Here is a 24,940-nt window from a genome sequence, read left to right as displayed (position 1 = left end):
AGGGCAAGAGACAGGTATGTGAGGTCGGGGTTAGTCTTGGAGGCCATAAGCTTTCCTAAAGAGATGGGTTTTAAGGCACTTCTTAAAAGATGCAAGACTAGGGGAGAGTCTGATGGCGGTAGGCAGGCTATTCCATAGGAAGGGAGCCGCCCGCGAGAAGTCCTGCAAGCGCGAGTTGGCCGTACGGGTGCGGACAATGGACAGGAGGAGGTCACGGGAAGAGCGGAGAGACCGAGAAGGGACATACCTATGGATCTGTGAGGAGATATAAGAGGGGCTAGAGTTGTTCAGTGCTTTATAGGTGTGAGTTAGTACCTTGAATTGACTCCTATAGCATACAGGAAGCCAGTGTAAGGACTGGCAGAGGGGTAAGGTGTGAGAGAAACGACTAGAGAGGAAAATCAGTCTAGCAGCAGCGTTCATTACAGACTGTAGGGGTGCAGTACTGCTTTTGGGAAGACCAATCAGGAGAGGGTTACAATAATCCATGCGGGAAATTACTAGAGAATGGACAAGCTCCTTGGTAGTATCTGGTGCAAGAAAGGGGCGGATGCGGGCTATGTTTTTAAGATGGAATCTACAGGATTTGGCAACATGCTGGATGTAAGGGCTCAAAGGTGAGACCAGAGTCAAGTATGACGCCAAGACAGCGCGCTTGCAAGGCTGGACTGATGTTGGTACCACAAACTTGAAGGGAGAGCGAAAGAGGAGGCTCAGTATTAGGAGGAGGAAAGACAAGGAGCTCAGTTTTTGAGAGATTGACAATCATAGAATGCACTCCCTACCTACCCCACATATATACACACACACACACTGCATCCACTACATACTGCATCCACTACACACAGCAACCACTACATGAACACATCCACTACACACACACACTGCATCCACTACACAAACTAAGCACTCTACACAAACTGCATCCTTGTGTACACAAGGGGGCCTAGACTTTTAGGGGGCTCCAAAATTTCTTATGGCAGCTATGGGTGTCAGCTCTCAATACTGTGTGTGTCCTATGCATATATATGAGAAGACCCCACTGACTGCTGTGCATGCGCTGTGGTGGAATCTCGGTAAAAATAAATTTAGTAGGCCGAGATTACCACGTGGCATGTGTACGTGCATATGCTGACGTATCGATCAGTTGGTTGCACGAGGCAAGATACGATCAGTAGTGTACGGAGCATGTGCAAGAATACAGGATGTAGTATTCCCCTCCTCCATTGTGCTGGACAGGCCATGCGGTCAAGCAGGAAGTTAATTCTTATTTGTATTGATTGGTCAAGAGAATGTGCGGGTGGAGCTTAATATGGGAGGAGTTATGTGCCTATATAAGGAGCCTGCACTATTGTCCGGGGCTCAGAACTTGCTGTATTTTGGTGACATTAGTCCCTCTGAGTCCCGATCGGTGATCCAATAAAGAATATCTTCCTTCCTGAAGAAACCTGTGTCCATCTCTCTGTGCTTGGCTTCCGTCAGTTTCTCCGGTATCAGCGCTATGTGTCCTTATCACATCTGTCTAAGAAATATCTGACTGGACACAGATCATCAGCTTAAAATAAATCTGACTTTGATCATAGGTTTAAACCCACACTGATTTAGTTATGTTCCTTTCTTTCTTTCTCTCTTTCTCTCTTTCTCTCTTTCGGATTTGGCATGTTCCAATCTTTTTTATGGTAGTTCTTTTATTTGTGGGTGTTGTCTGTTTTTAAATGAATTCAAGCATGCAAGTGCCGGTTATAGAATTTTTAAAACACAACGTGTTTGTTAGCGCATTTCATTGTCCTATCCATATGCATTTTCAACAGTATGTCTGTATTTATGTTATCAAGGCAAGCAATCTCTAGATTTTTTTATTTTATAAAATATTTGGGCAGCTGAGTAGACTATTTGTTTTTTTTGTCTCCTACAGAGATCCTTCTTCAAATGACTAACCCATTACATTATTCAAATAAAGGAAACAATCTAAAAAAAATATATATACAGGGAGTGCAGAATTATTAGGCAAGTTGTATTTTTGAGGATTAATTTTATTATTGAACAACAATCATGTTCTCAATGAACCCAAAAAAACTCATTAATATCAAAGCTGAATATTTTTGGAAGTAGTTTTTAGTTTGTTTTTAGTTATAGCTATTTTAGGGGGATATCTGTGTGTGCAGGTGACTATTACTGTGCATAATTATTAGGCAACTTAACAAAAAACAAATATATACCCATTTCAATTATTTATTTTTACCAGTGAAACCAATATAACATCTCAACATTCACAAATATACATTTCTTACATTCAAAAACATAACAAAAACAAATCAGTGACCAATATAGCCACCTTTCTTTGCAAGGACACTCAAAAGCCTGCCATCCATGGATTCTGTCAGTGTTTTGATCTGTTCACCATCAACATTGCGTGCAGCAGCAACCACAGCCTCCCAGACACTGTTCAGAGAGGTGTACTGTTTTCCCTCCTTGTAAATCTCACATTTGATGATGGACCACAGGTTCTCAATGGGGTTCAGATCAGGTGAACAAGGAGGCCATGTCATTAGATTTTCTTCTTTTATACCCTTTCTTGCCAGCCACCCTGTGGAGTACTTGGACGCGTGTGATGGAGCATTGTCCTGCATGAAAATCATGTTTTTCTTGAAGGATGCAGACTTCTTCCTGTACCACTGCTTGAAGAAGGTGTCTTCCAGAAACTGGGAGTTGAGCTTGACTCCATCCTCAACCCGAAAAGGCCCCACAAGCTCATCTTTGATGATACCAGCCCAAACCAGTACTCCACCTCCACCTTGCTGGCGTCTGAGTCGGACTGGAGCTCTCTGCCCTTTACCAATCCATCCATCTGGCCCATCAAGACTCACTCTCATTTCATCAGTCCATAAAACCTTAGAAAAATCAGTCTTGAGATATTTCTTGGCCCAGTCTTGACCTTTCAGCTTATGTGTCTTGTTCAGTGGTGGTCGTCTTTCAGCCTTTCTTACCTTGTCCATGTCTCTGAGTATTGCACACCTTGTGCTTTTGGGCACTCCAGTGATGTTGCAGCTCTGAAATATGGCCAAACTGGTGGCAAGTGGCATCTTGGCAGCTGCACGCTTGACTTTTCTCAGTTCATGGGCAGTTATTTTGCGCCTTGGTTTCTCCACACGCTTCTTGCGACCCTGTTGACTATTTTGAATGAAACGCTTGATTGTTCGATGATCACGCTTCAGAAGCTTTGCAATTTTAAGAGTGCTGCATCCCTCTGCAAGATATCTCACTATTTTTGACTTTTCTGAGCCTGTCAAGTCCTTCTTTTGACCCATTTTGCCAAAGGAAAGGAAGTTGCCTAATAATTATGCACACCTGATATAGGGTGTTGATGTCATTAGACCACACCCCTTCTCATTACAGAGATGCACATCACCTAATATGCTTAATTGGTAGTAGGCTTTCGAGCCTATACAGCTTGGAGTAAGACAACATGCATAAAGAGGATGGTGTGGTCAAAATACTCATTTGCCTAATAATTCTGCACACAGTGTATATTCGTATTAACTATATTCTCCTACTCTGAAGCACCAGGTTCCTATAGCAACTTTGCTCTATTTACTTCCACACAGACCTGTCATGGAAATAAATGCTTAAACTACATCTATAGTAATATTCTGTGCAATGCAAACCCTGACCGATTACACATGGAATTGTATTGACTGATACAATTTTATGGGGTCAGAAAGAGGTCAAATATTTCATAGTCATAATAGGTATTGATTGTTTCGAAAGAATAACTGAAGGTACGCAGGCAGCACATAGAAGCCTAAAAGAGAAAGTGCAGGGATATAAAGCAACGCATTCTGGGGTCTTTGCTGCATATTTTTCATTTCGGTGGCTGTGAGGAGCAGGGGAAGGTAGTTTTTACTGACCTGAATCTGTTCCTCATGGCAGTCGCAATGTTTTTCCGCGAGATCCCTTCAGCTACTGGTGTTTCATTTGCCAAGAGCCAATTTCAATGCTGTACTCTCGCGCACGTGAGAATAGAGCATGGGCAATTGTTAGTTCTTCCAAATTCAAGACTTACGGAGTTATTTACAAAAATGTGAATTCAAATATTTTTTACATTTTAGGCCACAAAAGCTAATTTGAGTTTAAAAAATTCCATATCAATTTGGCCATTCTGGCATAATATTTGATTCACACTTTAAAAAGTAACTCACTAATGAATACCTCCAAAATGGTAAAGGGACACTACAGGCACCCAGACTACTTCATCTCATTGAAGTGGTCTGGGCGCAATGTCCCTGTCCACCTTAGTCCTGCAATGTAAAACAGTTTTAGAGAAATGTAAATGTTTACATCGCAATATGAAGACTGCCTCTAGTGGTTGTCTATCACATGGATTTTGACTCCGTGAAATGATGCTGGACCTCCTTACACTCTGCACGATGGCATTCAACATGAAGGAAAACCCCTTAGGAAATCACTGAGGCAATGCTTTCCTATGGGTAAAGCCTAGTGCCCCTAAGGTGCTTGACACACATGTGCATTACATTCCCTCCATCGGGTGATGTTGGAGGAGTATGAGTGCAGGCCAGCGCCAAGGGACCTTGAAGTGAATAAAGTGTTATTTAACCATTTACACCTACCGGGAAGGGGTCTGTGGGGGCAGAGGAACATGTTAGTGTTATAAATACATCTTTGTACTCCTAACACTAAAGTGTTGATTTAACCCCTTAAGGACACGACATGTGTGACATGTCATGATTCCCTTTTATTCCAGAAGTTTGGTCCTTAAGGGTTTAAAGGGTCACTAGAGGGTCAGGAACACAAACATGTATTCCTGACCTTATAGTGTTAAAACCACCATCTAGCCCCCCTGGGCCCCTCATGCCTCCATAAATATAGCAAAATCCTACTGTATTCAAGCCTGAAGCTGTAGGTCTGCATGCTGTATGCCTCAGAAAAACAAGCTGTCTGCTGACATCATCAGAAGTGGTAGCCTGATCCAATCACAATGCTTCCCCTTAGGATTGGCTGAGACTGACAAAGAGGCAGATCAGGGGCAAAGCCAGCATGATTCAAACACAGCCCTGGCCAATCAGCATCTCCTCATAGAGAGGAATTGAATCAATGGATCTCTATGAGGAAAGTTCAGTTTCTGCATGCAGAGCGTGGAGACACTGAATGTTTGGATGCATTTTAGGCAGCCATGACCAAGGAAGGATCTCTAACAGCCATCTGAGGAGTGGCCAGTGAAGTTAACACTAGGCTGTAATGTAAACTCTGCATTTTCTCTAAAAAGACAGTGTTTACAGCAAAAAGCCTGAAGGTAATGATTCTACTCACCAGAACAAATTCAATAAGCTGTAGTCGTTCTGGTGACTATAGTGTCCCTTTAAAGATAGTGCTCCAACTATAGTAAGCATAAATATTTTTAACACCAGCAGGTAGTGGTAGATACATAAAAACACTGCATTGATTATATTATTAACACATTGTAAGATGTATAGTGTTGTTGTGTTGTCTGCATTTTATTTTGTAACTTTGTCTTTATTTGGCTTAGAACTCTTTTTGAAGGAGTCCATTACTCCCCACATTCCTCACGCCATACTACCCTAATGCACCAGTCTGCGGTTCTAGCATGCTGCTTTTTTATTGCTTTTTCTATCTTATTTGAGAATTGGTGCAATATTCAAGCTGTATTTCCCTGGTCCTCGAAGGTAGTAAACTGACGTGTGCCACTATAATATACAGATATTCTAACATTATACATATATTATGTAATAAAAGTCACTTTAACTGATGTGCAATTCTTTTTTTGGCCACGCGGTCTGACATATTCTGTACTATTACAGCTAGATGGATTTAAGACACATACAGAATAAATAATATGGAAAAGCTATGTATTATGCATGGTAGGGAGAACAAAATGTAGATACAGAATTTTTCAGTATCCTTATTTTGCCAATACAAAAATTAGAAGCTGGCACGGGTTGTTTTAAGTCAGGCTGCATAATAATGTTATTTCACGTACTATGGAAACCTACAGCCACTCTGTAGGAAGTTCCTAAGCAATTACACTCATGCCACATCTAATCAGTTATTAGCAAGTCTATTGACCTCTCAGTTTCCTCTTGCCCCCCGCACATTGTGGAAGCAAACGGCAACACAGCAAGCCTGGACCAAACAATAGGTTTTCCTCTGGAAATCACGGTGTAATAATCCAGCATACAGCTGTGAACATGATCATAGAATTGCCTCACATAACATCCGTCTCCATGGTGAATTACAGACCTTGATTATTATGCTTAAGATTGAGTGAAGAGAAAAAAAAAAAGTTACAATGTGAATAAAATTATACTGTCTGCACATTATAGGTGTGGTTCTCTTAAAACTGGCCCTGGGAGGCATGGAATGTGATGAAGATTACCTATTTTGTATTTGGCATTAAAGTTAAAGCAGTTCTGTCACTTTTGAGCTTTTCATAAATTCAGAATGTTTATGACAAAAAATATATTTTTTACAGTGTTGAAATTACTTTGAAATTCCAGCCCAAGATTTGCAGGAGACACAGTAAGGACTTTGTCATATTTACTTGCCAATCTCTGGCAATCTTTGCCACGCTGATGGGAACAGGCTTTATCTTGCATGATGCACAATAGATACATATGGTACATTATTGCACATACAAGAGATTATCTAATATTTCATGGCCTTGTGGGATCCTTTATAAACTCCCATATGCAGGAGAGTGTAATAATGACTCCTAGCAGACATCACTAGAAGCCGAAGAAGTATGGCAGCAAAATTATGACAATGCTTCCCCTTACCACCACCGTGCAAGTGACAGGTCATGTTAAGACGTCTTTAAAAATCTGCAAACATTCCCAAAAGTGACGGTGCTGCTTTAAGTCTAAACAGATGAACACTTTGAGTGCAATATTCCAACTAAAGCCTTGCTCTATCAGTGGTCACATTTACAAACCCAGTAATAGTTTTTATTTATTATGTATTTATTTATTTTAGCTAATGCAGCCTTTAAAGTGTACCTGTGATGGTACACACAAAATGTTAACATTTTACAAAAGAAATTCCATCTTTACATTCTCTTATCGGAAATTGTAGCAAATCTATAACAAATAAATAAACTATCTAAAAATATAGGTTCTCCCCCCCAACCTGTTTATCAATTTTTCAGCACCACAACTAAAGAGGGAATTGCTATGATTTCTATAGGAAGTAGTCACTGCAATCACTCCAGTTAGTGCCAACGGAAAATGTATGAAGCATGGCTATATTAAAGGGACACTATAAAGGGCCACTCAATGAAGTGCCGTGCCCCTGTCATTTTAGCTTTCAATGTAAAACATTTCCGTTTGGTAGATATGGCAATGTTTTCATTGCAGGGCTAAACACACCCCTCTAGTGGCTTTCACTGACATCCACTAAAGGCTGACTCAGTTCTCAAACCTCAACCTGATGCTTCTCATAGAAAGCATTTGATTGGAGGAGTACTCTATGAGAAGCATAGGGGGAAAACACCATAGCGTTAGGATTACATGTTTGTATTCCTAACACTATAGTGTTCCTTTAAAGTGGCCCTGTCATGCTTTTTTGTCTTCCTTTGCTTATGACCCTTTTATCTTAAAGGACACCCAACACATCAAAAACTATATTTCAAATAATAATCCTTTTACCAAGTACTTAAAGGAAATAGATTTTTTTGTATAAAATATATGTAAAAAAAATCAATTACAAAAACTCATCCCTACTTTAGTATGTAACAGCATCATAATATTAGAGAAATAGCTTTGAGGTGACAGATACCCTTTAATGATCAATCCCATTGCCATGTGCCTTATTTATTTTTACTGTCATCTTCACCAAAATTGGCGTCTATTTTGTTCTCCTCTATCCATGATGTCTGCAGTTTTCACTTTTCAAAAAATGGGGGGTAACCCCTAAATAGTTAACTAGGAATGAAAAAGAAAGTTGAAAATAAAGAAACAAGATAAACATACATGATCTACCAACAGATGTGTCTCTAATAGAGAGATGTAGAATTAGTGCTAGAGGTTTACTCTTCACTTTCTAACTATGCTTACTGCAGATGCAATGGGCAGAGCTTACAGTATAAGATGGCCTCCACTTGAAGGAAAAAGAAGTATGGATTTGTACATCTAAAGGAACAGCTGGGGCACCACAACAACCTCATCAAAATAAAGTTGTTATGGTGCTAGGAGGTCACTGGCCTTTCCTTACCATTAGAAGATAAACATTTACTTGCTGTCCCTTTCCACATGCAGGTTCAGAAAATCAGTTTGAGGAAGCTTGGACTGCCGCTGTACAGGAGCAATGCTGAACTGGCTTAGAACACTCAGCAGTTGCTCTAAGCCAGGGGTTCCAAACCCAGTCCTCAAGCACCCCCTACCAGTCTAGGATTTAGTGATTATCCTTTTGTGTCTCAAGTGTTTTTTTTTTTTTTTTTTTTTCTAAATAAACCTTAGATACAATTGGGTAATCCCTAAATCCCTAAATCCTGAACTGGTAGGGTGTACTTGAGGACTGGGTTGGGTACCACTGCTCTAAGCCAAGGGTAGACAACCTTCAGCACTCCAAATTCTGTGGACTACATCTCCTGATGCTTTGCCAACATTATGGAAGATGTAGTTGGGAGTGCCAAAGGTTGCCTACCCCTGCTAAGCCAGTAGCTACCCATTAATATATATATTTTTTAAAGGCATGTAACCTCCATCCTTTCCTTCTTTATTTTAGCCTTCCCTCCCACCCTGCTATAGTTAATGCTATTTTTTTTATATTTCCTCTCTCCATTGTCCAAATCCTCATATGCAATCTGAGCCAGTGAGAATGGTCGAAGCAAATGCTTCTCTGTAAGAAGCATTTGATTGGACATCATTTGATTGGACATCGCAAGAGAGGTTTGCAATCAGATGGGGGCATGGAAACCAGATTCAAGGTAAGTTTACAACTTAATATGGTTTTCCAAAAGGAGGGCGTTATTAGTAATGCTCAAAAAAGCATTGTAAATTTAAAAAGTTATTTAATTAAAAAAGATTGGAGTAACCCGTTAACCATTTGAAAATAGTTTGTCTCTTAACAGTGAAATGACAGCAATTGAATGCAGGGACTAGAACCACTGACGCATAGTTACGGTGTTATACTTCCCTTTAAATCAAGCTGAATAATTATGTACGCCTTGCCTGAGGTGATGAGAGTAAGTCCACAGGTCTGGTTTAACTTTCAAGTTTGTGTCAGGATCAGATTTGCTCACACCGTAAATGGTACACAGCCAGTTCTCAGACTGCAAGCATAAGGAAATTAGAATGCATACAGTTTGCAAAAATATTTCAAACATAGTCTTCTAACAAAAGTCATCAAAAAATATTGTTTTTAAACAACTTGCAGCTGCCACAGAAAATGTCATCCCCATAAACAGCTACCCTGACATATTTACACTGCATATAATGAATGCTGTTTCTGTTTCCCCATGAAATCACTAAATTGCAGCACCATCCTAAAGTATTGCTTCACAATATAAACCACATCAGCAAATCACATCTTTTCAGAACTCATTCTACGCCTAACACAAGCCTGAGATATAGTTTTAACAACAATTCTGCTGACACCAGATATAGTAATGATTTCAGTTTCCATTAAAGTGCCATTTTTTCTTATCTCATCTTCCTAGATATTTTTATTTTCCAAGTTCACTACCTTGATAGCTCTTGGGTCTCTACGGAGCAAAAACTCACTTAACAGGGTTTTATCCACTGACGTGTGAATTATTTAGACGGGAAAAGTGAATTTTTAAATTTGAGGTCAAATTAGACTTTGTAAAAATAATCCGAGTCACTTAAGTTTTTGCTATTTGACAACTGTGGCCTTAAATGTCAAACTCGCATTGAATTCACCTTGAATAATCAACAATTCACACTTCAGTGAATGTCCAGCACGAAACAGAATATAATTTATAGAGATGTTAATGCTTTCAGAAATCAAATCTAATAAATTACAATGAATACAGTTTTTGACAACTCTGTATCAATTCTCAGACTACTATGCTGCTGACTGTGAATAATAGGTGTGCTATTACCTAGAACCACTGACCAGTCCTGCTTTAGGATTATTAGAGGCCAGTGAATCATTTAAAATGTCTATCACCTGTGTCTATCAAAAGATCATGGAAAGTGATAAGTAAATATCAAAGACATTACGCAAAATGTAGACTTTCTGTGTGCCAAGATATGCATTTAACTTATCCATAGCATGCCCAATGCTCCACTCAATGGGCGACTGTCAATGGGTTCCTCAGCTCATCACCGGCTACCCCGCAAACCTTTACGATCATTGCGGAGGTCGGAGCAAAGAAGAGTGGAGGCAGAGCTGGGACATGGATGAACTACTGTACAGGGTTAACCTGCTGAAACACAATGTAACCACTAAAGGGGTACAGACACTCTTGCCAACATAACAACTTGAGTTGTTATAGAGGTGGGAGTCTACCTTTAATCTCTACAGGAGAGTCTCAAACTTTCAGAAGTTGATAATTACTTTTAATTCATTTAACCTGTAATACTATTTGTTGCACTGGGACTGGAGGTAATCACTAACAATAGCAGCTGGTGTTTTAACAGATATGTCTTGTAGCTTGTTTGCGACATGTGAAGCTTGGAAAAGTTATGTATGTGTGAATATGTTCCAACACTTTACTCCGGTTCTGTACTCAAGAATTGAACCCAATAGTTTTATGTGAAAACATTAATTAAATGAACAATCCAGAACACAAAACATTTATTTAGGCCATTTTATATATTCTGGCCTAAGTAATTAGCTAAATGCCCAATTTTGCTAATAAATGTTTTGCAGTCTTCTGCATACCTTACCTCCTATGTGCCACCTCCCCAATACTTCCTCTTCTCTCTTGTTGTATGTATGTGATGTATCAGGTCCTTCTCTATCCCTCCCTCCCAACTTACAAAGTCCATTAAATCAGAAGTCATCAGGAAGAGATGCAAAGCCGAGTACAAAGAGGTTTAAAAGCTTCTAGTAAGCCCCTCCAGTGTGACATATTCTAGATGTCATTTGCATTTTGAAGGTCAACACGTTTATGCATAGTCTGTTAAACAGCTAGTTCCTGATTGACACATTAGCCATTTCTATGCAGGGTTAATCATGTCCAATAGTTCAACACTACATACATCATGGTCCCAGTCTAAGAATGGGGCTTTCTGGAAGTAGGTAAAACTCAAGGCTGTTGATGTAATTTGTGAGAATTTGCACGAGAACTAAGATTGGTTGTTTTTTCTTAATGTCATGTACAATCTAAAAATGGATTTAAAAAAAAAAAAAGTGTTAATACCAGCCTGGAGTGTCCTTTTAAGGAAGAAAATAGCTCATGTAATGTTACAGAGACACAATAAAACAAATCAATGTTTTCAATGTTTGATTATTATTTTGTTTCACAATTAAAAGGAAAATAGTTGCAATGGTTGTTTAGTTGAATCCAATGTAATGAAAGGTTTGGCAGCTATATAGTAGATGAATGGCCAACTCAACTTCAATAAAAAAATAAAAATAAACAGTATCTGGAGGATGCGATATAAGCATATCTTACAGTACCATTTTGCTTTAATTTGTAAAATCTGGAAATGTGTTTTCCAAGTTTACATCACCCTACTGAAATTCACTGCCCTATGAGTGTGATCATCATGTTCTGCACAGTTACATTATAAAACTGGCAAAGTAAATAAAATATGTTTATGGGTACACACTATACACAGCACAAAGAGTTTTTCAAACAGTCAAACCACGGCCAATAAATGCCAAGTCGCAGACAGAGTGGCTCAACTAAAGGCACAAGAAGTTAACAAACAGATGGAACAGGCTTATTCTCACCTAATCTAGGTATTATATTTAGTACTATTAACATATGAGCTCACACAAATACTACAATTTATAAAAATAGAAGACAGCAGCCATATAAAAACAGTGTACTAAGCTAATACAAGACAGAATCACTTGCTAGGTTCCGATCATCTAACCCTTGACAATAGGTACACAAAACAGAGCTCCTGTGATTTTAGACTAGCGTACCTTTTAACCTCTCCTCAGTGATGCCTTGAAAGGCCAGAAAGATGGCACATATTGGCTTACCCATTTGATAAGCTATACTGAGAATGGTTGTGTATATGTAGATACTGGTCAACAATAATCCGGATTCACTTTATCAAAGTGCTGACAAAATGTCACGTTGCAGTGTATTCCAGCAGTTTGAATCCTGTCTATATTTCAGTCATGACTTGCGTTTAGCTCATTACTGGAAACATTTGTCTCCCACATATTGTGAAATGTGTCTAGATCTTTTATTTGAAAGGAAAATGTATAAAAAAATAAAAAGATCTAAAAATTTTATTCGGCTTACCCAACGCTAAAACAGCATGCTGTCACGAATGTGAGGACTTGAGCAAAAAGATAAATAATGTCTATCATCTTTGTACTCTAATTTAAAAGTACAATGTCAGCAAAAATATAATAAGAATGGGGAACAAAAATCTATTTATCTTCACCTTGAACATTTGAGCTACAATACAATCACTATAGTATGTATTCATTAAACCAAGTAATTGTAGAGAACTGATAAAGTAATTGAACTCCTATGCCAAAATAAACAAACTGGAAATATTCTAAAATATGACATTACTGTTATTCTCCATTCTGTGAATAGATGCCGGCGTTCTCTGCCTAAAATGGATGAGGAGAAGGATTGTATGAAATAGGAAATTGACATAATGTATATATTGCAAGTGAAGCATTTTTATTAGCCATTTAATTTATTTGTATACGTGCTATGTGCACTACACATGCTCCAAAAATATACTCAATGGTTCTAAAGCAATTAAAGCCACATTTCATTATAGAACAGTGATATCTAAAATAATACATAAAAATGTTTTTAAATGTCTAGTGGATGGGATATGCTGAATAAACATGGAAAGTTGGCCGTAGAACTAATTACCTTAACACTGAATTTGGTACATCCTAGAGACATGTACAGAACAGCGAGGTTTAAAAATAAGTAAAGGGTTCCACTAACATTAGAGTTGTCAAATCCACCATGTTCTGAAGGATTCTTCATTGTCTAATTACTTAATCTTATACACCTTCTTCTGAATTCTACATAATGCAGGGCAACCCTTTTCATGTGCTGCCCATCAATATGAATATGAGATTTGTTTTCCCAAAAACATGGTGGAACTGGTAAACCTAACTAATATGTATGTTCCACTGATGTGATTTTTTTTTTTATAATTTTTGTTTTAAGAAGACTTCAAATGTCTACTTGCAATAGGGATGTGAGTGACTCTTCCATGTTACTATGGGATGTGCTAGTATCATAAGCATGAAATAAAACCATACATAAATGTTTTTTTTTTTAAGGGACACTATAGTCACCCAGACCACTTCAGCTCAATGAAGTGGGCTGGGTGCCAGGTCCCTGAGGTTTTAACCCTTCTCATGTAAACAGCTGTTTCAGAGAAACTTCTATGTTTACATAGCAGAGTTAATCCAACCTCTAGTGGCTGTCTTCCTGACAGCCGCTAGAGGCAGTGGTGTATCTTGGTTTTGTGCTGCCCTAGGCAGGACAAAACTCAGACCCCCCCCCCCGCGCGCGCGCGCCACCCCCACCCAACCCTTCCCCCCTGCCCCGCCTTCTAAATACACACACATTCACTGACAGATACGCATACACTAGCTAACAGACACACACAGTCAGACACACACAGTCGGACACACACAGTCGGACACACACAGTCGGACACACACACACAGTCGGACACACACTAAAACACACACAGTCGGACACACACACACTAACAGACACACACAGTGAGACACACACTATCAAACACACACAGTCGGGGACACACACTAACAAACACAGTCGGGGACACACATACTAACAGACACACACAGTGAGACACACACTAACAAACACACACAGTCGGACACACACACACTAACAGACACACACACACTAACAGACACACACAGTGAGACACACACACTCAGACACACACAGTCAGACACACACACAGTCAGACACACACACAGTCACAGACACACACAGTCACAGACACACACAGTCACAGACACACACAGTCACACACACTATCAGACACACACACACTATCAGACACACAAATACACTATCAGACACACAAATACACTATCAGACACACAAATACACTATCAGACACACACAGTCAGAGACACACACAGTCAGAGACACACACACTATCAGACACACACACTATCAGACACACACACTATCAGACACACACAGTCACGGATACACACACACTAACAGACACACACACTCACATTAACACTTTTTTTTTTATTTACTCCCCCCCCCCCCCCCCAGCCTCCTTACCTTTGGGAATGCTGGGGGTGGGGAGGTTCTCCCATTCCCTGGTGGTCCAGTGGCTGCAGGACGGCACTGGCGGGCAGGCTGGGTGGCCGGCGAGGGAGCTCTTCCCCTGAGCTCTCTGCTCAGCTCCCTCGCGCGCCGCCTGCAGAGTGAGGCTGGGAGGTGGAGCCGGAATATGACATCATATTCCGGCTCCCAGTCTCACTCTGCGGGCGGCGCGCGAGGGAGCTGAGCAGAGAGCTCAGGGGAAGAGCTCCCTCGCCGGCCGCCCAGCAACCAGCCCAGCATGTCTGTTAGCCGCAAGGCTAACAAGACATTTGCCTTGGGCATTTGGGGGCAGCGTTTTTTGCCGCCCCCTGGAAAATGCCGCCCAAGGCAAATGCCTTGTTTGCCTCGCGGCTAATACGCCCCTGGCTAGAGGCACATCTTCGACGCTGGATGTGAAATTCTCATCCAGCGTGCAGAACGTCCATAGGAAAGCATTGAGAAATGCTTTCCTATGGACTGTTTAAATGCGCGCGCGGCACTTGTCGCGCATGCACATTCCGCTCCACACAGAGCTGACGTCGGTGGGGGAGGAGAGGTCACCAGCGCCGAGGGAGCCCAGCGCTGGATTAAAGTAAGTAACTGAAGGGGGTTTGTTTTCCTGACACTATAGTGATCCTTTAATAGTTCCTTATAAATTGCGTTTCTCTTTTTTCTACATTCCTACTGTGCTTCCCTAAAACACACATTGCTTATTAAACAGGTTTTTTTTAAAAATAACACTTGAAATTTTTTATTTAGTTATGTTCATGAACTTAAATATATATAAAAAAGTGTGTTTTGATTGTTATGTATCCATCTATGTGCTATTCATATATGAGCGAATAACATATGCTTTAATAAAGTATGAATGGTGTTGGGAGACATAAGTGATAGTACATGCAACAGGCACAATAAGTAAATCTGTTAAGATGCTGTTTAGGTCAGGCTCTGGCAAGACCTTGGATGCCTGGATAGCTCTCCTATGCCTGCCCATCTCTATATTCTTTGCTCTGGCCCTCTGCCCAGAATTGTCTAATCTAAATGATAAAATGTATCAGCAATAATCTTGCAGACAAATCACTTCACTACACCAGTAATATTGAAAAAAAGGCAACACACAATTAATCAATGTACTATATGACATAATCATCAATTGTAGAGACTACAAGCAGATCAGCGGGACAGCATATAACAAGGTATACTAGTAAGATTAGTAACAAGTCCTAGAAATCGATGGGCAATCCTATGGCACACACAGAATGTCCCACAGGTTATAAACAAATGGGGTTCCAGTATCTGATTTAAATAGCTCGCCCCAAAAAAAGAACAAAGAAACTCTAGGATTTATTTATTTAAGGAAAAACAATATCACTATTGCTATCAATCAAAAAGTCTCTATTTGCATGACATCGCTTATAATCTCAATAAAGGTCATTGCAGTCTGCACGTAACAAATTTTTTAAGATTTTCTTTCTTTTTACCCAATATTTAGTAAGATAGAGTAAAATATTGATTTCCTTTCAAATCAAGTGTTCTGGTTGAAAATGATTAAGGGTGAAGTCTAATAACTTCAGGACTGCTATGGTTGTTTGAAAGTTATTGTTTGCAAAAAAAGGTACTCCCTTCATTCAGCAAGCATGGGGATAGGATTTTTTTTCCCATTTATTTTATGGTCTCTCTGGCTGCATGCTATTTTTTATATTATTAAGTATACACGTACTTTCCAGGAGCCCCACATACTGCGGTTCAAGATGGAACTGTACATATGGTTATTTAATTTAAAAATAATAATAATGTATGCCTAGATGCAAAGTTCAGAGAAAAGCCAAAAATACAGCAAATAAATAAAAAAGCACACACTGACAGACCATAGCATTAAGGTCAGCATATGTATTGCTTTCGGCCCTTTACACCAACCTATTTCAAGGTATTGCCAATGGGAAAGACTGAAACAACAATTTGCTTGATATATATTTCTAATATTAGAAATATACCATCACAAGATGGTAGCCAGAGAGAGAACATACAAAGCCAGGTGAATTTCCAGTGCTTGAATCTGAAATTATTATAGATTTTTTTTTAGATATAGTGGTTTAGATACTTGGAATATCGTTCCAGCTCAGGGGGTAGACACAAAGTAAGTGATCAAGAAGAAAAGCTTGGGATGGACACTGCTGCACAAGGCAGAAAATAAATTCAAGAATACAATCTGTGCTCAATATACAAGAAATAGGCCAACAATATTTCAGTCAAGCGCTGACTTGCATCCTCAATATTTAAAACAATGCTTCCAGCTATACATGCAAATGATATTAACTGAAGGAGGTAGTGTGCACTATTGCATAATCACATTGATATAACGTTACCATCATTACTGAGCTAACACTATGCCCAAATAATACATGCACATACATTAGAACATTTCTAAATGGTTTATTGACGTGTAAGGCACAGATAGCATTGACCAGTAATGAGTTACAACAGCAATGTGCAGCATACCTCTGCATTAAATCACAGTTGGAGACAATTCCATCTCAATGTAATGTATAGGTTGTAGGGCTGTGTGCAATGATTCACAAAATTACCAAATAATACAGACACTTTCTCACTGAATATCTCAAAAGAACTCATTTTAATATAGAGTTCGCTCCCCCTGTTGGGACTGAAGCGGTCTCTATTTTTGTGGGAAGTTTTTCCCGCTGCTGTAGGGATGTACTACCATTCAGGCAAAGGAAACTGTGAGTGGCTGATATTGGGCTGTTAGTCCTTGCTAATACTTGTTGCAATTGATCTCAGAGGTATAGAATGGGGGAGAAGGATGAGCTAGTGTAGACCAGTTAAGTTCTTCCACAATGATCTCCGCAAGCCCCTTTAGTTTGGACCTTGTTTTGTGCACAGGAGCCCTGTCGTGCTGAAACAAGAAAGGACCATCCAAAAACCTCAGAACTTGACAAACATTTGGAAGCATGGAATTGTGCATTATGTCAATCCATAGCGAAGTAAGATGTCTCTTTACAGGAGCTAGCACAAACAATTAAAACAGGCCCAGACCATATTCCTCCATCATGCATACTATGCAATCAGTTCTCGGAATCCATCCAAAATCAGGGTTGTCCAACTTAACTAGATAGTTACGAACAATTTATCATTCCAGAAAACACATTTACAATTCTCACATTACATAACATTAAAGAAGAGAGAGTTTGTTGTTCTTGGCATTTCCACATAACAAAAACAGCACTTATTAAAAATGTGTGGCAACTGCAACATGGTACAAATTTTGCAAACGGACCCGATGGAAATTGGCATCCTAGGACAACTGAATGTTGAGAAATCACTCAGTTCTACAGCACAAGACTGCTTGGAAGTGAGAATCTATTAGATATGGCTGCAGTAACTAAATCCACTAATTAGAAGGAGCGTCTACATACGTTTGGCCATTTAGTGCAATTAGGTGCTAAGTTGCTTATTTAACCATAAAAATGCTGGTCTATGTATAAAGTATAGCCACCAGCCTTAGACAAAACTGAGCTATCGCTGTAGGAAAACATTTGATATTTTGTTTGCCAGATGACCAATACAATGCCAAACATGTGACACACACACACAATTAAATCCGTTTTAGAAGACTTCGAGGTTACACTGTGTACACTGTATCTGCCAAATTGTATACATATGCATAGGGATACAATTATGGGGCAAAAATCAAGTGCATTAGTATACAGGTATTGGCTTTATGTAATGTTGCATACTTGTAAGCACATATAACCTATTTTTTTTTTTTACAAAACTACGGTAATTAACTTGTCTTCTCTGTAACTTGTTGACACGTGGTGTGAAGTGTATGCCCCCTCCCCGCATGCAAGGTGTGTGCTATTATTAAAAGTATATTTATAATGAACTAAATTGTTGTGACCGAAGGGAGGGTCAAATGACAAGTGCAAGGCCAATAAGTTTCCAGGAATGAGGGGTGGATGTGGGATTAAGGTCAACAGTGTGACATGGCGGGAGTGTTGGAACTGCTAAATAAGTGTTCAGTGTTTCATTGGTTATACAACATGAGGTATGTCTCCGTATTTTTATATATCAGACAGGTACTACAGTACTGTTGTATAGAATGAATCAGGTTTTAGTATTTCTATATCCCGTTCAGCCAGGATTGCTATTATGTAATGCAATTTGCCTAAATTCTTGCGATTAAGATACATTATGTATCAGTGCATGGACCCTTTTTAGAATATACACACATGTTATTTTTCAAACACCTTATAAGAAAAGCACTCGTGACAATAGTTTCATCGTTAATGGGAAGCAAGACCCCATCTGTAACACGTACTGAGGAGAAGATATCACATATATAAAACGCATTTAACAAAATCATAGCATAAAATCATTGATCCATACACATCCTGGATTAATCTAATAGGCAAGGACCAAAAATCTAATTTCCTGCAATTGTAAACATAACGAGCAACAAATTGGGAAAATAAATGCACAGAAAAATAACTAAAGTGGGGAGACAATAGACTGCCAATACAGTTTACTACTCCAAAAACATGCCCTTGATAAGAAAGGTATACTCCAAGCACCATGACCACTTCAGTGCTTTAACGTTTTCATGGTGCTTGCGGTGAACATGTGTAGTATTTCACTGAGAAATTGTTCACGTACAGAGTTAAAGAACTTTGCTCTCAGAGCATCATTGGCAAGCTCAGAATGAGATTTTAAGGATGGCCAATGTTAAATCTGTGCATATTGTGTGACTGCCATCGGCTCGCACAATATGCAGGCAACAGAATTTGTTATTTTCTTCATTTCTGATCTATTTCTCTTAAAACAAAAGACAAAGTAGGATCTCTTTGTAAAGATGGTGGAGCTTGTCCCAAGCTCCACCCTTTGTCAAAATTGTCAAGCGTAGGAAAAATAAACAAAACAAAGCTGTCTCTATATTGTTTTAAGTTTTAAAAAGAAACATATCAGATATAAAGAATCGATCCTGAAAGAGGGAACAATAGCACAAAGGTTTCGTTTGAGGTGACAAAGCCACTTTAATCCGGTGTCAGTACACATTTCTTTATTATCTTGGTGTCATTTTAGATAAATATATATAACGTTAGATGAATACAAGCCTTCTCCAAATTGATTAGGTACTAATATGTGCATACTTTACCAAAGATAAGAGCCTTTGTATTGGTAAGGCAAGTTTCTGCATATAAACATTTCAGGTAGTTACTGGTATATGTATATATATATATATATATATATATATATATATATATATATATATATGTATGTGTGTGAGGTGAATGCCTGTTAATACATATAATGTGAAAACGCCAGTCTGCACGCTATGCAGGAACCACTGTATATACAAACTGTTGGGTATTTATCGGTCTACACAAACAAGTAAAATTTAGTCACGTGCCAGTCTGTAGGTATCATTTTAGCCAGGTGCCAGTTTATGCATATTATTCTAGACAGGTGTCTCTCTCTGTATACCACTTAAGTCAAAATATATAATTGTAGCCAAGTGCCAATCTGTGCGTATCATTTTGGAGAGGTGCCAGTCTATCCATATTATATTGGTCAGGTGCCAGTCTATCCATATTATATTGGTCAGGTGCCAGTCTATCCATATTATATTGGTCAGGTGCCAGTCTATCCATATTATATTGGTCAGGTGCCAGTCTATCCATATTATATTGGTCAGGTGCCAGTCTATCCATATTATATTGGTCAGGTGCCAGTCTATCCATATTATATTGGTCAGGTGCCAGTCTATCTATATTATATTGGTCAGGTGCCAGTCTATCCATATTATATTGGTCAGGTGCCAGTCTATCCATATTATATTGGTCAGGTGCCAGTCTATCCATATTATATTGGTCAGGTGCCAGTCTATCCATATTATATTGGTCAGGTGCCAGTCTATCCATATTATATTGGTCAGGTGCCAGTCTATCCATATTATATTGGTCAGGTGCCAGTCTATCCATATTATATTGGTCAGGTGCCAGTCTATCCATATTATATTGGTCAGGTGCCAGTCTATCTATATTATATTAGTCAGGTGCCAGTCTATCCATATTATATTAGTCAGGTCCAAGTCTATCCATATTATATTAGTCAGGTACCAGTCTATCTATATTATATTAGTCGGGTACCAGTCTATCCATATTATATTAGATGGGTACCAGTCTATCCATATTATATTAGTCAGGTACCATTCTATCTATATTATATTAGTCAGGTGCCAGTCTATCCATATTATATTAGTCAGATACCATTCCATCTATATTATATTAGTCAGGTGCCTGTCTATCAATATTATATTAGTCAGATACCATTCCATCTATATTATATTAGTCAGGTGCCAGTCTATCCATATTATATTAGTCAGGTGCCAGTCTATCCATATTATATTAGTCAGGTGTCAGTCTATCCATATTATATTAGTCAGGTGTCAGTCTATCCATATTATATTAGTCAGGTGTCAGTCTATCCATATTATATTAGTCAGGTGTCAGTCTATCCATATTATATTAGTCAGGTGTCAGTCTATCCATATTATATTAGTCAGGTGTCAGTCTATCCATATTATATTAGTCAGGTGTCAGTCTATCCATATTATATTAGTCAGGTGTCAGTCTATCCATATTATATTAGTCAGGTACCAGTCAGTCTATATTATTTTGTTCATGTGTCAGTCTATCCATATTATATTAGTCGATACCAGTCTATCTATATTATTTTGTTCAGGTGTCAGTCTGTCTATCTATATATATAAATTGCCAGTCTACCTATGTAATGGTATATAGATATTGGGTTAATATTAGGTGGGGGTCACATGACATGTCAGGTATGTATCCAGTCTATGTGACAGTAGTTGTCAGTGATGGTGGGACAGTGTGTGTGTGTGTATATATCTGTCTGTGTGTGTCTGTGTATATCTGTGTGTGTGTGTCTGTATGTGTGTGTGAATGACTGTCTGTGAGTGTGTGTGTCTGTAACTGTGAGTGTGTGTGTGAGTGACAGTGTGTGTGAGTGACAGTGTGTGTGTGTGTGTGTCTGTGTATCTGTGTGTGTGTGTCTGTGTATATCTGTGTGTGTGTCTGTGTATATCTGTGTGTGTGTCTGTGTATATCTGTGTGTGTGTCTGTGTATATCTGTGTGTGTGTCTGTATCTGTATGTGTGTGTGAGTGACTGTCTGTGAGTGTGTGTGTGTGAGTGACAGTGTGTGTGTGTGTGTGTGTGTGTGTGTGTGTGCAGTACGTGTCAGTACAGACAGTAACACTACATACACAGCTCAGTACATGGAATCTGGGAATGTCTGTCATGTCAGAGGGCAGCATGCTATGTCTGTGTGCAGTGTGTGAATGCTGGGTACCTGGACACAGTGCGGCTCTGCCTCTCTCTCTCCTGTCTCTCCCAGTCCTCTCTCCTCCTGCTCTCACTCAGTTCTGCCGCTCGCCTCTCTCCGGCTTCCCTGCCAGCTGCTGTCACGTGGTCCGAAGTTTGCCGCTACGCCCCCTCCCCATGTGCAGGGTGTGTATGTTGTGCCGAAAGGGAGGGAGAGGGGGGGAGGAGCCAGCCGCTCTCGGGCGGCCAGCCTATAGCTCGTCGAGAAAGGAGGGGCTGGTGTGGGCCTCGGGCCAATAGCGTGAGAAGGCGGCAGAGACGGCGGCGCGCACGTGGGCCGCGCGCGGCTGCTCGGCGGGGGCGCGCCGGCTGGCAGGCTCACAGCTCGGGGAAACGGGGACGCGCGTCATATCCATTGCCTGCGGTAACCTTTTCCAGAGCCCTAGTTTTTTTAAATTATATACATTACATAAATGTGGTGCTTGGTTTTCGCTAGACTAGCTTTGTGTTTTGAGCAAGTGATTTGGTAGTTTATTTGGGGAATTTTTTATTTTAATGAAAAGTAATAAATCGCCTATTTTATAGCTTTATGTCCTTACACATAAATAAATTATTATAATAAAAAAAAAACAACAAAAGCCCAATTACTATAACTAAAAGCATTTGGCTCTGCATAGAAGGACAGGTGTATTCTAGCAGGTGTGACTGGAGGTGTGAAAAGGGGGAGGGGCCATGATCCCTCTTCCTTCTAAGTTTTCTTAGTTGTTGTGCAAAGAAATTTTCTCTTCTGCAATTTTTGTTCCTGATCCGAAACTGAATGTTTGTGCGAAGTAAATCTGAAATTGTTTCTTTATAATTACATTACAATACTAATAGGTGATAATGCGCTACTAGTTTTTACACAACAGTAATACTGACAAGCCTCTCTGCTAATATCCATTTTGATCTGACAAACAGTCCATAGAAAGCAATTACTGCACACACAAGGGACACACACAACATTTTTCAAGAAAATAATTCCAGGTTTTTGCCAATATTCTACGCAAAGCTTTAACCCCACCTTCACCACAGTAAGTAGTACAGGGCTTGACAAATTTGTTTGGAATCTAGGAGCCAGCTAAAAAAGTTAGGAGCCAGTCATTTTTAACGAGAAAAATGCAACACTATAGTCACCAGAACCACCACAGATTGATGTAGTCGTTCTGGTGTCTAAAGCCTGCCCATGCAGTCTTTTCAGTGTAAACACTGCCTTTTCATAAAAAAGTCAGTGTTTACATTGCTGCTTATTAACACCTCTAGTGACAGTCACTCAGACGGCCACTAAAGAGTCGTGGGTCACTGCTGCCTCCTTGCTCCCTCGGGCGGCCGGCTCCATGCTTCAAAGCTCCCTCGGCGGCCACATTAAGGAGCTGGCAAATCCCAGGCGCCAGGGCGAAATTTCTAGTCGCCATGGCGACCTGGCGCCTGGGATTTGTCGAGCCCTAAAGTAGCAATTTAATCTAGAAAAAATTGACCTTTCATTCAGCCCAAAAAAATAATATTGGTAGCTTTATAACAAAAATGTATATTTGTATATTGTGTAGATCCATTTTTTCAAGAATTAGTTGTTGTTTTTAAAAAAGTTATCAAAATAAATACCTTGTTTGCATTAAATAAAAAAAACACTAAACAATTAAACTAATGATAAACAAACAGATAATGATGATGAATTATGGTAATCTGACACGCTTTCAGGAAAGATAATAAAACAAAGCAACAATAGCAAGGAAAATGCAAGTATGCCAGTGTATTATCAACGAGCTGTAATAAGTAATTTGTTAAAGAAACAAAAGAGTAATTTTGAAAGGTAAACAGAGAGGAGGTGTCTATGGAAAGCCAGAATGGCAAATGATCCTGCCACCACTGAAGGAAAACAGAATTTAAATCAGAGGGGGGAAATCATGTCCTGTTGACAGTGGAAAAAAAGTGGTAATTAAAAGTTGCTGATGGTGATATCAATTTCACTGGTGCTTAAGTAATCGAAGGAAATTTGCACATGAGGTCATTTGGGGCATAGTAACAAATAGAAATGTTTAGAGCAGGCGTGTCCAACCTGTGGCTGCTTGAAATGCGGCCCAGTTGCCGTCTGGGCTACCGTGCTTCGAAGGAGGCAGGGGAGCCCATTACTCACTGTGCTCTTTCTACACAGCTTGTTCACGCACCCAGCAGTGAGCTGGCAACTGGGATTTGACATTATCCCGGAATTGGCATCGCTACTGGGCGTGCGAGGGACCTGTGCAGGAAGAGCACAGTGATCCCATCACAGCAGCAACCACTGGCCACAAGAGAGGATCCACTCCAGCCCTCCCAGAGCAAGGTAGGGAGGCTGGGTGGACCTCTTAATTACTAAATGTGTGTGTATGAATGTGACTTTTGTGTGTGTATGCCAGTAATTATGTGTGTATGTGATTGTATGTCTGTAATTGTATGTGTGTTTATCTGTGATTGTGTGTATGTATATTATTGCATGTATAGGTCTGTGATTGTGTGTGTGTATAGGTTTGTGATTATGTGTGTGTATCTGTGGTTGTGTGTGTATGTGTATGTGTATATCTGTGGTTATCTGTATATGTATATACATACATACAGGATTTTCTTGGCACTCACCCTCTAGCGTTGTAGATTAATCAAATCTTGCCCAGGTGCATCCCCAGCATGCAGTATATAAACACGGAGTAATAGGAGCACTTGTAGGTCTTTCTTTCCAGTGAAGAAAGACCTATGAGTCTTTCATAGGTCTTAGACAATTCAATACAGAAGAGTGTATATCAGGGCCGGACTGGGAAAAAAATTAGGCCCGGGCATTTTTTAATCAGAGCGGCCCACTAAGAAGGGGGCGGGGCCAGAGAGGGTGTGTTTTGTCATCACTAATGACAAGCACGCCCCCCTCTCAAAGTGAGCATGTTAGTTCGATGCGCAGAGCCCAGCTGAAGAGCTCTGTCATTAGAAAAAGGCCCTGAATTTGTTCTGCGCAGCGCAAGCAAATTTAATAACATGCTTGCGCTGTGTTTGCTTTTAAATTGTCTCTGGTGTCTCCACAAGTGGGATACCAGAGGACAAAAGGGCCAGGAAAGTGCATG

General features: G+C 39.8%; 1 protein-coding gene across 2 annotated transcripts in view; it reads right to left on the bottom strand.

The window, feature by feature from the left end:
* PPP2R3A (protein phosphatase 2 regulatory subunit B''alpha) overlaps positions 1–21,949 on the bottom strand; it is a 191,941-nt gene extending 169,992 nt beyond the window's left edge. The window contains exon 1 of one of the 2 annotated variants that reach the window (XM_063442241.1): positions 21,850–21,949. The gene's annotated coding sequence lies outside the window, so the exon portion shown is untranslated. The remainder of the gene's footprint in view (positions 1–21,849) is intronic. The other variant, XM_063442239.1, reaches the window with a different exon arrangement.
* Between the last annotated feature and the right edge of the window lie 2,991 nt (positions 21,950–24,940).

The sequence above is a fragment of the Pelobates fuscus genome, chromosome 2 (assembly GCF_036172605.1).
Source record: "Pelobates fuscus isolate aPelFus1 chromosome 2, aPelFus1.pri, whole genome shotgun sequence".
NCBI lineage: Eukaryota > Metazoa > Chordata > Amphibia > Anura > Pelobatidae > Pelobates > Pelobates fuscus.
This window is presented reverse-complemented; position numbering and strand designations above follow the sequence as displayed.